At 41.0% G+C, this 13,038-nt stretch overlaps 1 non-coding gene across 1 annotated transcript; it reads left to right on the top strand.

The window, feature by feature from the left end:
- Window positions 1-12,593: 12,593 nt before the first annotated feature.
- LOC114514900 lies at window positions 12,594-12,723 on the top strand. Its single transcript, XR_003686130.1, has one exon. It is a non-coding gene; the product is annotated as a small nucleolar RNA SNORA51 (small nucleolar RNA).
- Window positions 12,724-13,038: the final 315 nt, after the last annotated feature.

Below are 13,038 nucleotides of genomic sequence, written 5' to 3'. Positions count from 1 at the left end.
AAACCATGCTGAAATAGCAAGCTTGGAATGATTCTCATTTTTTGCTTAAAAGTGGAGTCAGCACTGGCTGGTGTTGCTCAGTATATTGAGTGCCAGCCTTCAAACCAAAGAGTTGCAGGTTCGATTCCCTATCAGGGCACATGTCTGGGTTGTGGGCCAGGTCCCCAGTAGGGGGTGTGCAAGAGGCAACCACACATTGATGTTTCTCTTTCTTTCTCCCTTCCCCCTCCTCTCTAAAGATAAATAAAATCTAAAAAAAGTGAAATCAATCTATAATGATTAGGGAAGAAAAAGAAATAAGAGAGGCATCCAAAATGAAAAGAAACAAAACTATACACAGTGACTTGATCTTATATGTAGAAAATTGTAAAGAATCCACAAAAAAATCTGTTAAAACTAATTAATGAATTTGGCACAGTTTCAGGATAGAAGATCAATACATAAAAGTCAGTTATTCATTGCTAATGTTTAGAAATACAAGAATAGAAAATGGAAATTAAGAAAGCAATTCTATTTACAGTAGCAATCTAAGGCAATAAAACACCTAGAAATTTAACCAAGGAGGTGCAAGACTTGTGTACTGGTAAGTACAAAATGTTGCTGAAAGAAGTTAAATGAGACCTAAACAAATGGAAAGATATCCTGTATCATATATTGGAAGACTTATTGTTAAAGTAGCAATATTTCCCAAAGAAGTCTACAAGTTTAGTGAAATACCTATTAAAATCTCAATGGCCTTTTTTGCAGAAATAGGAAAATCAATCCTAAATTCATAATAGAATTGCAAAGGGCCTTGAAGAGCTGAAACACTCTTGAAAAAGAAGAAAAAGTGGGATCCACAGTTCCTTCCTTATTCCAGAACTTTAACAAAGCTACATCAATAAAACATGTGCTGACATAAAGGACAAACATAGCAGACCAATGAAATAGAATTGAGAGTCCAGAAGTAAATCCATACATATATCTATGATCAATTGATTTTTAACCATGGTGCCTAAGATCATTCAGTGGGGGGAAGAATCGTTTTTTTAACAAATAGTGCTGAGAAGATTAGATATCCATGTGTAAAAGAATGAGGTTGGACCTCTACCTCACACTGTATACAAAGTAATTTAACAAAATGTATCAAAGACTTTAATTTAAGAGCTAAAACAGAATTTTAGAGGAAAACAAAGACAACTCTGTAGGACTTTGAGTTTGGCAATTATTTCTTAAATACGGCACCAAAAACACTAGCAGCAAAAAAAAAATTAGGTAAATAGGAATTAATCAAAATTTAAAACCTTCGTGCTTTTCCTACAGATAATATTATAATAAAGGGCTATTAAAACTCAACAACAAAAAGACAATCCATTAATTGATGTGGATGTTTTTGATGACCTAATAGTTTTGAGGACTCCTGGTTAAGTAATTTGGAAGATGCTTTTCTATTGGAATTATTCTGTTTTTTTTCTTATGACTGCACTGGAATTTTGGGAGGAAGATCACAAAAATAAAGTAATAATATCAAGTCACCTACTATCAATGTGATTTATAACTTGATTGACCTTGATCAGGTGACATAAGTACTATTTGTTAGATTTCTCCATTGTAAAATTACTCTTTCATTCCCTTTTTGTACTGTTGTACTTTGGAGTATCCCTATGCACAGCCCACTCTTAAGTAATGAGGAGTTATGCTCCCCCTTTGCCTTTTTATTTTTAATTGATTCAGGGATCCTTATGAATACATACTGTGGTATTGTGGTTATCTCAGACTCACATCTTCACTACCCTCCTCTGCCCCCTCCCACGGTACTTCATTGCACAAAATAATGCAGTTGAGGTTGCCCCATAATACGAGGGATTTTGTTAGGATTTGGATAACGTGGGAGTGAAAGCTCACTTCAGAATAGTACATTAAGTAAGCTAGTGCTAGTTTGCCCCCTAATTTCCATTATCTCATTTCTTGTAACAAAGCCTGGGCAATGTATCCTGCTGAGAAATTATGTTTTTGTTACATTGCAGCAAGATGTGGCCATGTGACTACCTTCTGGCTGGTGAGACACAAAAGAAAGTGCACACTCTCTAGGAAAACTCTTAAGCTCTTTGGAAGGGGAGGGGTGAGAGCATTTTCTGTCCTTTTTACCTGCTGCCTGGAAAAGACATGTTTTATGGGTACATAATGGGTGGAACTCCAGAACCTCTCTTGGACTATGAGATGACCTCAAAAGTAGAACCTATGACCACTTTCATAAAAGAGAAAGAACCTTGCTCATGATAACTTTAGGGTATTGTTGAAGCCCTTAACTATAGCTGGACTTCTTATTTGAAACTGAAATAATTTACCTTGTTTAAACTGCTGTTGTTGGGTAGATCTCTATCATTGATAATGGAATGCAGTCCTCACCAACAAAGGCATACAGGATACATAAAGAGTTGGGGACAATATTTTTGGTGCTTCGGGTCTCAAAATGTCTTGTTCAGGACTTGCTGCTTATAGAAGGTAAAAGCTAAATAAGAAGCCCCTGAGTCCTTGGGCACACAGGTGGCATGTTCAAGTGGACTTGCAAGCTTTTCTTGGATGGTCTAGAAAAACAATAGGCTACCAGCAAGACAGTCAAAAGGAAGTCCTCAAAGGCATTTTTGGAGTGGAAAGTTTAGTAAGACCTTGTTTGGTAATACAGTGTACAGTACAAATAATTCCATAATCGTGAAGAAAAACTCCCAAAGGATTTCTGGGGATATTGACAGCAGTAGAGAAAAGTGAGTTCAATACAATCAGAAACATCTTGATTTTCAGGTAACAGTGGGATGCTAGGAAGGCAGAAGAGAATGGTCTTTATAGTCCATATTTTACACATAATTTTTGTGAAAGACTGGATAATGGCCACCCCAAAGATACCTTTCATCCTAATCCCTGGAACCTGTAAGTGTTTCCTTCTATGGCGAAACAAAAAAGGAGAGAGTCCTTTACATGTAATTAAATTAAGGGTCTTGGTTATCTTGGGTTATTTGTGTGGGCCCTAAATACAGTCCTATCCTATGAAAGGGAAACAGGATAAGATTTTAGAAGAAAAGGCAAAGTAACCAAGTCAAAGAATGGCGTCATGTAGCCATGAGCCAAGAAAATGCTGGCAGCCAGTCACTAGGATCTGGAAGCAGCAAGAACAGAGGAGAGCGGCCCTGCCAGCACTTTGATTTTGGCCTGGCGATACTGAGTTAGGACTTCTGGCCTCCAGAGCTGAAGGAGTTATTGTCTAGAAGTAGTGCTGGTGAGAAAGGGAAACTTTTCCTTTAAGATGAGTCTTCCTCAGAAGATAGAGATGAAGGAAGTTGTCATAGAGTAAGATGAGGAAGGAGAAGAAAGAGGTTCTGAAGTGATTTTGTGTGAAGAGGAATTCCTCACCCTGAAGTCAAAATGTTCCCAGTTTCAAAGCAAAAGGAAGGAGAATGGTTTTTGCTTTTTTATTTTTTTAAACTCGGTTTGGGTGTTGGTTTTTGGTCAAGGGGAAGGGCATGATTGGAATAGGGCATGGCTGGTTGCAAAAACACTTCCAGCTATACTTACTAAGGGGACCAAGAACTGTCATTTTGCTGAATCAAATGTTCACTCATACTCTACCGCTCAGCATCATTCCATGTGATAGAACACATGTATTTCTTGAAACAATTTTTCCAAGATCAAGACCATGTTAACTGTGTTTTTGATTGGGAAGGTGTTGTCCATCACGAGCATGCCCTTCCAGGCCAAGCAATTAATAAAGAGTACTACTACCTTAATGTTTTGTTGGTTGAGAGATGCAATATGATGAAAACGGCCGCAGCTATGGGCCACTGGTGATTGGCAGCTTCGTCATGACAATGCGCCTACTTGTGCATTATATCCTCTGCAGAGTTTTTTGGCAAAATGTCAAATCACCCAGGTGACTCAGTCACCTATAGCCTAGATTTGGCGCCCTGTGACTTCTGGCTTTTCCCAAAACTAAAATCACCTTTGAAGGAGAAGAGATTTCAGACTGCTGAGATTCAGGAAAATACGATGGGGCAGCTGATGGCGATTCCAACAAAGGATTTTGCAGTGTTTTGAACAGTGGGAGAACTGTGTGAGGTCCCAAGGTCCCTACTTTGAAGAGGACTGAGGTGTCGTTGTCCTATGTACACTGTTTCTTGTACCTAATGTCTTCTTCAATAAATGTATCTTTCATAGCGTGTGGCTGGATACACTTTCTGGACAGATCTTGTATTAGGCTTTTTCCCTCCAGATTCCAAGGTTCCCCACCACTCCACCCCACTCCTTTCTTATGGCTGCCTTCCTCTATCCTTAATCTTCGTGTTCTTCAGAGCTTGGTCCTGGGCTCCCCTTTACACTTTTTTTTCCAGGTGGTGGTTTCTGCTCTCAAGGCTTTAAATACTATCTGTATATCACCTGCTCCCAATTTATATCTCCAGGCCATATCACTTTTCTAAAAAGTGATACAACTTTTCCCTGAAACCTGTTTCACCTCCAGAGTTCCTCTCAATTTAGAAATGCCACTGCCTTCCATCCAAATGCTGAAGCTAGAAACCGAAAGCTTCCTTCTCCCTCAACTTCCAATCTATGACCAAATCCTGATTAGAAAAATCAAAAATACCTCTCAATTCTCTCCCTTTTCCCCACGGACTTCTAACTCTGTATAGCCACGTGCCTATGCTACTGCATGAACCTCTCGATTGGTCTTGCTTGCTTTTGCCCCTGCCATCCATCCTTCACCTAGTAGCTAAAACATTAGTTCAAGGAACTTAGATCTGATGCCATTTGCTCATACTCAGTGCTTCCCACTGCAGATTCTTGTTATGGCTTCTGCCTACCTCTCAGCTTCGCTCTCCTCCTGGCCCACAACACTCTGGCCGCCACTACCTAGCCTTTTTGCTACCTCTGGGCTTTTTCCCATGCTGTACCTTTTGTGTAGAATGTTCTTCCCACCCCCAGTGGGTAACTCCTACCCTTCATTTCTCAGCATAAATGTTACCATCTTAGAGTAGTTTTCCTGACAGCCTTATTAGATGTAACTTTTGAATTAAAACCTTAAAATAGATTTTCTATTTTAATCTTATTTAATCTCATCAATATTCTTGCATGACGCTTCATAATTTATAACTATATGCTTTTATTTCATATGTGTCTCACCACAAGATCATAGGCTTTTCGAGGTCAGTAACTAAGATTGGTTTGTTTGATGATTTTAAATCCAGCACTTAGAGTACTAGGTCCATAGTTGGTGCTAAATAAATATCACTTGACTTAATGAAGGTAATGGGTAAGGTGAGTGGAAGACTAAGAAGCAGGTTAGTAAAAGATGAAGTCGATGGAAAATGGAGGCCCACAAGGGCTCTGGTGAAGGGAAGCCCAGATTCCAGGAAAGGAGTGTGAGATCTAGCTAATGGCATCTATTTTTTTTAAGATACAAAATCACCTCAATTACATCTTTAGAAGCTGCTTCTGCTGGATTTTATTTATCTCCACGGCTATAAAGAAGCTTTTACTTTGATTTGCTAATAACTGTCCACATATCGGGCATTCTCATGAAACCCTTCTAGTGAATGGTTATATATTCCTAGGTTTGCACAGTCAAAAAAATGACTGGATAGATGAAGGTTGTGGGGTTTTCCAGTTTTAAAATTCTAGAAACAAGCACAAAATACAAGAAATGCATATTTATCTATTTAAAATAAATTATACATAATATATAAAATTCAATAATTTTATTGTATTAAAATGTTTAATTTATGTATAGTGATGAGAGAACAGCCATTGGTTAAAATGTTGAATAAAGGACAGATGGGTTTAAGATTCTTCTGGTTGCAAACAACAGAAATTTTCTCTGGCTAATTTTAGCAAAAAGGCACATTTTTGAAACGATGCAAGTTATTACATGGATGCTCAGAAAAACCAGAAGTCAGTGGTGAGAATCAGGGCTGCTCCAAGCCCTTGCAGAAGTTCTTGCAATAGAACTTCTAACATAAGCATAGAAAAATATCCCCCTGACCAGGTAGCTCGGTTGGAGCATTGTTCTGATAATGCCAGTAGTTGCTAGTAGTGTGACTTAAAGACACCCAAGCTCAGTGTTTCTCTGTTGTAGGTTTCAAAGTTCCCCCTAACAAAGAATTGGATTGGTCATGATGTTCTCCCTAACTATGGCCAGAGGCCAAGGTCACATAACTTAGACATTGCTAAAGAAAACCCCCATTATAAGGAAGTGTGAACCCAGTAGCCACGGTGAGAATTGTCTGTCATCAAGGTTAACAACGATTTACTGACACATATGGTGAACTCTTTCCTTGTACACAGTTTCTACACAGTATCTTACTTAATCCTTAAAAGACCCTAGGAGGTAAATTCTGATAGTTTTCACTTTGTAAATAAACCAAAGCTTAGATTAGGTAATGTACTCAATTTCACACATAACTGGCAGAATCAGGACTTCCCTAGGTCTGTGTGATGGAGACCCATGTTCTTAACCACTTCCCCTGACCAGACATTGTAGGGGCCCTACTCATATTCTTGGCCTTCAACATTCTGGTATGTGCCATTGACAGCCTCCTGCCAACGTCTGTAATCCCACCTAAGGGTTTTCTCATGGTCCGTACTGGATGTGACTGGAAGTTATCCCCAGAACTAGCTGCCAAACAGACACAGATTGGAGTTGGTGAATGATACCCCAGCTCCCTTGCCCCTTGGGTGGGGCAACTCTGAGTGTTATACATTTTCGTCTCTTAAGTTCTTCACTGGGGTTGAGCCCTAGATCTCAGAGCAATAACCTGAAACTATGTTAGCTCCTTTCCCCACCCTGTCAACTCTACTTCCCTGTTTGTACTGGGCATTCCCTCCCAAATAACCACTTGCCCTTACATCTTAACTCAGGGTCTGTGGTAGGGAAAACCCAACCTAAGGTACTTCCTTTTAACATAAAAATAGAAAACTATCACCCTGGCCAGGTAGCTCGAAGCATTGTCCTGATATGGCCAAGGTTGTGAGTTTGATTCCTGGTCAGGGCACGTGCAGGAGCCAACGAATAAATGCAGAAAGGGGTGAACAAGAAAATCGCACTTGCACTCTCTTTCTCTCTAGTCAATAAATAAATTTTTTTAAAAAGTAGAAACATATGAAATGCCCAACAACAACTACATTTTTTTAGGTTTCTCATCTATTATAGAACCTCACAAACCAGCACCAATTTATTGTAATGGCCTATTTTCAAATTTCTTCCAGTTTCAAAGATTGTCTTAATGATTTTTGTAGCAATGTTAAATTATGTAAATTATGTCTATTCTGTTTTGAAGAGGAAAACTCTGGAATCTTCATGTTCAGCTATGTAATTTTAGTATGCAAAGGTTGGAAATGAAATCACTGCATTTGAGCAATCAACCCTGCCAACATCCGAGCTCTGGCTGGGAGTCAGAGAACAGCACTTAACATGCAGTGAGAGGGCTCTTGGAATACTACTACCTTCAGAGCACATGCCAAATCAAAATGATTTAAACATCCCAAATATACTGGGACTAAAACATTTAATGGATGAAAGAGTGCCAAACTGGGTACCGTGCACATGCAGATTTTGTGAGCTACAGTATTGGTTTAAAGGACCATTGTGAGACTCCAACTGGCCTAAACATTGGGGGGTAAAGGGGCTCATGCAATAGGTAATGTATTCATGAAATAATTTGGAAGCTGATTACGTGTGATGAATCCTAATTAAAGCTATTTACCGTGGTGAATATTTAGGAAGATCAGGGTCTTAAAAAAGGCACAAGCTTTTACTTTAATTACTTAGGAAGAAAAATAAGTTACTCCAGTTTTATGTTGTAATTATTTCTTCATTCAGTTTACATATTTTATATTTAGGACCACAGCCTATGTATCATATGCCTCTTTTCTGCTTCTTCCTTAAATTTTTCTTAAGTCTTCTTCCCCATCCCACTAGGGAAAAAATGTAAATTACCACCATCACCCAGATGAATTCCCTGGTTTCTTCTGAACCTTCACCTCACAGCTGTTACATGAAATATTGTCACTGAAATACTAGCTAAATGAAAATGTCTAGCCAAAACGACAGTTTTCCCAAAACCTTATACCAAATAACCTTGTAGAGGAAGAAACAGAGATTACTAAACATTGTCTTTTATCTAAAAATAGCTGATCTGGAAATAAAATTCTAATAGTGGTCAGGAAGTAGGATCATGATGACCATGGATGAGTTTCTCTCTCTTTTTTTTTTAGATCTTTATTTATTTATTTTTAGCAAGAGAGAATGGGAGGGAGAAAGAGAGGGAGAGAAACATCAATGAGTTGCCTCTTGCACACGCCCCAAATGGGGACTGGCCCGCACTCCAGACATGTGCCCTGACCACCATATGCCCTGACCACAAGTCTAACCTGCAACATTTTACTTCATGTGACAACACTCAACCAACTGAACCATGCCAGTTGGCTTATCTATATTTTTTAAAAATATTTTATTTATTTATTTTTAGAGAGGGAAGGGAGGGAGGGAGAGAGAGAGGGAGAGAAACATCAATGTGCGGTTGCTGGGGGTCATGGACTGCAACCCAGGCATGTACCCTGGCTGGGAATCGAACCTGGGACACTTTGGTTCCCAGCCCACGCTCAATCCACTGAGCTACGCCAGCCAGGGCGCTTATCTATATTTTTTTATTTATTAAATAAATAATTTTTAAATTTATTTTTAAGAGAGAGAGAGAGAGTGAAATATGAATTTATTCCACTTATTCATGCATTTACTGGCTGATTACTGTATGTGCCCTAACTGGGGATCGAACCCACAACCCTGGCACATCAGGATGATACTCCAACCAGCTGAGCTACCTGGCCAGAGCTTTATCTCTCTTTTTTTTTTTTAAGTTGCTTTGGTAATGAAAATATTTCATAAAAATTTAAAAGTTGCTTTAAGCTATAATTCTCATTTTAATTATGAAATATGAAATATCTAAGGGCAAAAAAGGTCAGAACATATCCTCATATATAAGCTGAAAAATTATGTATTTCTTATATTTTTATATTGCAAGTATTTTTCAAAAAAGCTGTTAAACACCTGAAGATCTATGTGCCTGATCAAAAAGCTGTCTAACGTTTGAGTTCATGCATAACATAAGCCTAGCATATCACCTGTTGGCTCTCAGCTGCGTGCGTCCCATCCAGCTGTGACACAGGAGAGAAAGAAATGTGTAAGAAGGAGGTAATTTACAAACTGAGAAATTAATGAGAAGTCCCAGCTAGCTGTTCTGCGTTTTCCACTTATCACATTCACAATTACATGAGAGATGGGAGTTCAGCTACATTAAGAAATGATGGCACAACACTGATACGTTACTATTAGGGGATGTTCATTGTAGTTATCAGGGCAAGAACTAATTCTTCCTTGTCTGAGTCTTATTTGCTGAATTTCTATATGTACGTACATACATACTATTACTGCGGTCCTACTGCATGCAAGGCATTGTGGGGGGGTGGGGTAGAAGTAAGAATGAGATACGGTTCCTGTCCCCCAAGGAATGTATAATGTGGTAAAGTTACGCGTCAACACACCTAAATCGTCTCACGCCTCTGAAGAATTTAGGTTTGTCTTAATCATCCAAAGCACAGATGAACGGACTACATCAGTAGGCTCCCTGTGTGGTGGGAAAGGAGGCCTGTGGAGTCAAGGTAGGTTTTAATCTTACTGAACATCTTCTCCAAAAAAGATGTCTTTTGTTAAGGCAGAGTTTGTGCTGCTCACCAAAATGTCCTTGTGCGCCCCCACATTTCCTGTGACTACAGCTGATCAAAGGGCTGTAAGCTAAAGTGCAATGTGTCATTTCTAAGCAAGCATTTAATGGCTGGTGGAAATCTCCCTCCCCTCTGCCTAAGCAGCAACACAGGAGACATGTATTCCAAACAACACAGCCCGAAAGAGGAAGCAGCCTGAATCCCCGAATGGCCATTTGGTGGGGAGTTGCCCTAGAGAGACGAAGAGCTGCAAGAAACCTTGATGACTGAGAAACCATTGTATGTTAAGCCAGGGGTATCTGGGTTGGCAACCACAGCCCAGCTTAGTCTGATTTGGCAAAGAGCTAATAACATTCACTTGATGGTTGTTGAGGCTGTGAAGGGAAGAATCCATATGAAGGCAAGACTGTGAGATGTTTCTTAAAAGGGGCTGAAAATTGATGTCTTTGTTGATTCTTGTACAAACGATGAAAAAGGCCTGGCCAACCTCCAGACCTATCCAGGGCCCTAAATCTCTGGCTCCACAGCTTCTGGGATTTGGGGAAGGCAATCTTCTTGAGCCTAAGTTTCCTCATCTATAAAATGGAGGGAGTCGTACTAATACTCACAGGATTGTTTAAAAAATTAAATGATAAATATAACAAAGCACTCAGCTCACAGCCCCGGGCAGGTGGAGGTGCTTACTACGAGTTGTCTGCCTCCCCCATCCTTTGCGTGAAGCGAGTGGTTCTCAACACGGACTGCATTTTAAAATCATTTGGGAAGATTTTTTTTTTTCTAAGTGCTCTATCCCACCTGAAACTAAATAATCAGAATCTTTGGAGGCGGGGCTCAGGCATAGATGTTTTTTAAAAGCACCAGGTAATTTACTGTCCAGTCAGAGCTGAGAACCACTGCCTTAGACCAGCGGTCCCCAGCTGTTTGGTGCCAGGACCTGGTTTCGTGGAAGACAATTTTTCCAGGGACCAGGCCTGAGGGGTTGCTGGTTTCAGGATGATTCAAGCACATTACATTCAAGCTCACCTCCTGCTGTGAGGCCCGGGTCCTAATAGGCCTGGACCGGTACCAGTCGGCAGCCCAGAGGTTGGGGACCCCTGCCTCAAACAGTGTGTAAACAAAATATTTCACTACACATAATTTAAAAATAATGCCTTCATAATTTAACAAAAACCTCTGAGGAGCACACAGCGTGACCAGTTTTCGCAGACTTGGAGCTTTAAAACGGGCTTATTTACAAATGACAGACACAGAGTCAGCAAGTAGTTCTGTCCCTGGACGCTCTCGGGGACATAAATGTAGATAAGCTCCGTGATGCTGCAATGGCAGGAACAGGCTCAGACACCATTTACATTGTGTATAGGTGCTGACTGTTTTTGTGTTGTTATGAGCTGAATTGTGCCTTCCTCAGAATTCCTGTTACATAACCCCAGTGTCTCAGAATGTGACTGTATTTGGAGACAGCGTCTTCGCAGAGGTGATTACGTTAAAATGAGGTCATTAGGGTGGGTGCTAATCCTATATAAGAGAAGGATTTGAACAGAGACCTGTACCGAGCACAGACAATGCGAGGACCCTGGCAGAAGACAGTCGTTACAAGTCAGAGAGACCTGGAACAGAGCCTTCTGTCACAGCCCTCAGGAAGAATCAGCCCTGCCAGAACCTTGATCTCAGACTTACAGCCTCTGGAACTCTTTGAAAAATAAACTTCTGTTGTTTAACCTGCCCAGTCTGAGGTACTTTACTATGGCAGCCCTAGCGCACTACCGTATACATCTGTGCTGCAGCTAGAGCATGTGGTAGGGTTTGGGGGAGCGGTGGGAGAAATAGCCATCCTACCTCCACTTTATTAAGAGATGTTCTGAGAGGAGATGGAATTTTATAAGGTCCTTGAAATTCAGCACTTCGCCTATTGGATGGGGACATAATTTAAAGTATTAGAGGAGGCTGCTTATACCCAGGGAACGTGAATCGCTGCGTCTGCTAGCTCACAGCCGTCTTCCGAAGGAACCGTCCTTGCTCACAACCTCTACTGCCCGCATAGAGCTGCCCTTTCCCCCCAAGACTGCCCACTTTTCCTGCCATGGCAGACTGGAATAACCTGGCCTTACGAGAAAAAAATGTCCTGGACCAATCAGATTCTCTCTTTAGATTTTGGAATTGGGACACTGAGAACCAGGCCATCTGGCTCGAAGGAACAGAGCTGAACGTCGTATTGGACCCCTGGGCTAAGGTTGCTTGGCTGGGCCAGGTTCTAGAGGAGAGTCAGGGAAGGAGACGATGGAGTGGACCTACAGGGACAAACAGTCGCTTTGGCTTCTGTAACTGAGCTAACGTGTGGATTTCTGCACCGCAGCCAGAAGGGGTTTCACTGAAACATCGTGAAATCAAGTGAGGAAATCAAGGCCAAAGTCCTGCCCTGAAGGGCCATGAAAAAAACAGCCTACTCTGTCTTCCATGCAAATGCATAAGATTTCCAGGCTGGAAAGACCCTAGAGGACAGGATCAGCATCATCATGGCTAATGTTTTCTGAGAAATTAAGATAAGCCAGGCCCTGTGCATGAACTATCAACCCCTTGAGGTAGGGCACAACAATTATCCTTATTTAACAGATGCGTAAAAACGGGTTAAGTCAAAAGCATGCCTTTAGTCATATAGTTATTGTGGTAAATCAGTTACAAAAATGGTCCCATCTGTGTGCCCTTCCTGTATCCTCATCATTTTCAGTGCGACCTCACAGCTGCTCCATCAAGAGGTAGAATTTGAGCTGGTCCTGTGACTTGCTTTGGCCAGTAGGATGTGGCAGAAATGACAGTGTGTCAATTCTGAGCCTAGGCCTATGCTGCTTCTTGGCCTCCTGGTGCTTAACCACAGGCAGTGTGCTGACACCGACTGTACAGAGAGAGGAAGCAGAATAACCCCCTCTATACACCTCAGCCCAGGCCCCTTGCCTGGTCTGCATTGTGACTGGGGGGACATGGAGTTGAGAAAAGAAAAATAAACAAAACAAACAAGTAAAGAAAGTGCTGCTTCTTTATTGATTAGAACCCAGTGCATGTGAAGGAGTCTAGGCTGTTTACTGGAAGATGAGAAACCTATGGCCCAGTCACCCTGTGATCAACAGCCAACCACTGGAGGTGTGACTGAGGCCATCCTAGATGAGCCAGCCCTTAGCCAACTACCAGACATATGAAGGACACTATTGGATCAGGCAGCCCCAGACAAGCCCCTTGCTAAACACAGGTGCACAGGTGATTCCAGCCAAGATCAGCCACACCTGGACCAGATCAGTAGCA

Source organism: Phyllostomus discolor, chromosome 7 (genome assembly GCF_004126475.2).
Source record: "Phyllostomus discolor isolate MPI-MPIP mPhyDis1 chromosome 7, mPhyDis1.pri.v3, whole genome shotgun sequence".
In the NCBI taxonomy this organism is placed as follows: Eukaryota; Metazoa; Chordata; class Mammalia; order Chiroptera; family Phyllostomidae; genus Phyllostomus; species Phyllostomus discolor.
This window is presented reverse-complemented; position numbering and strand designations above follow the sequence as displayed.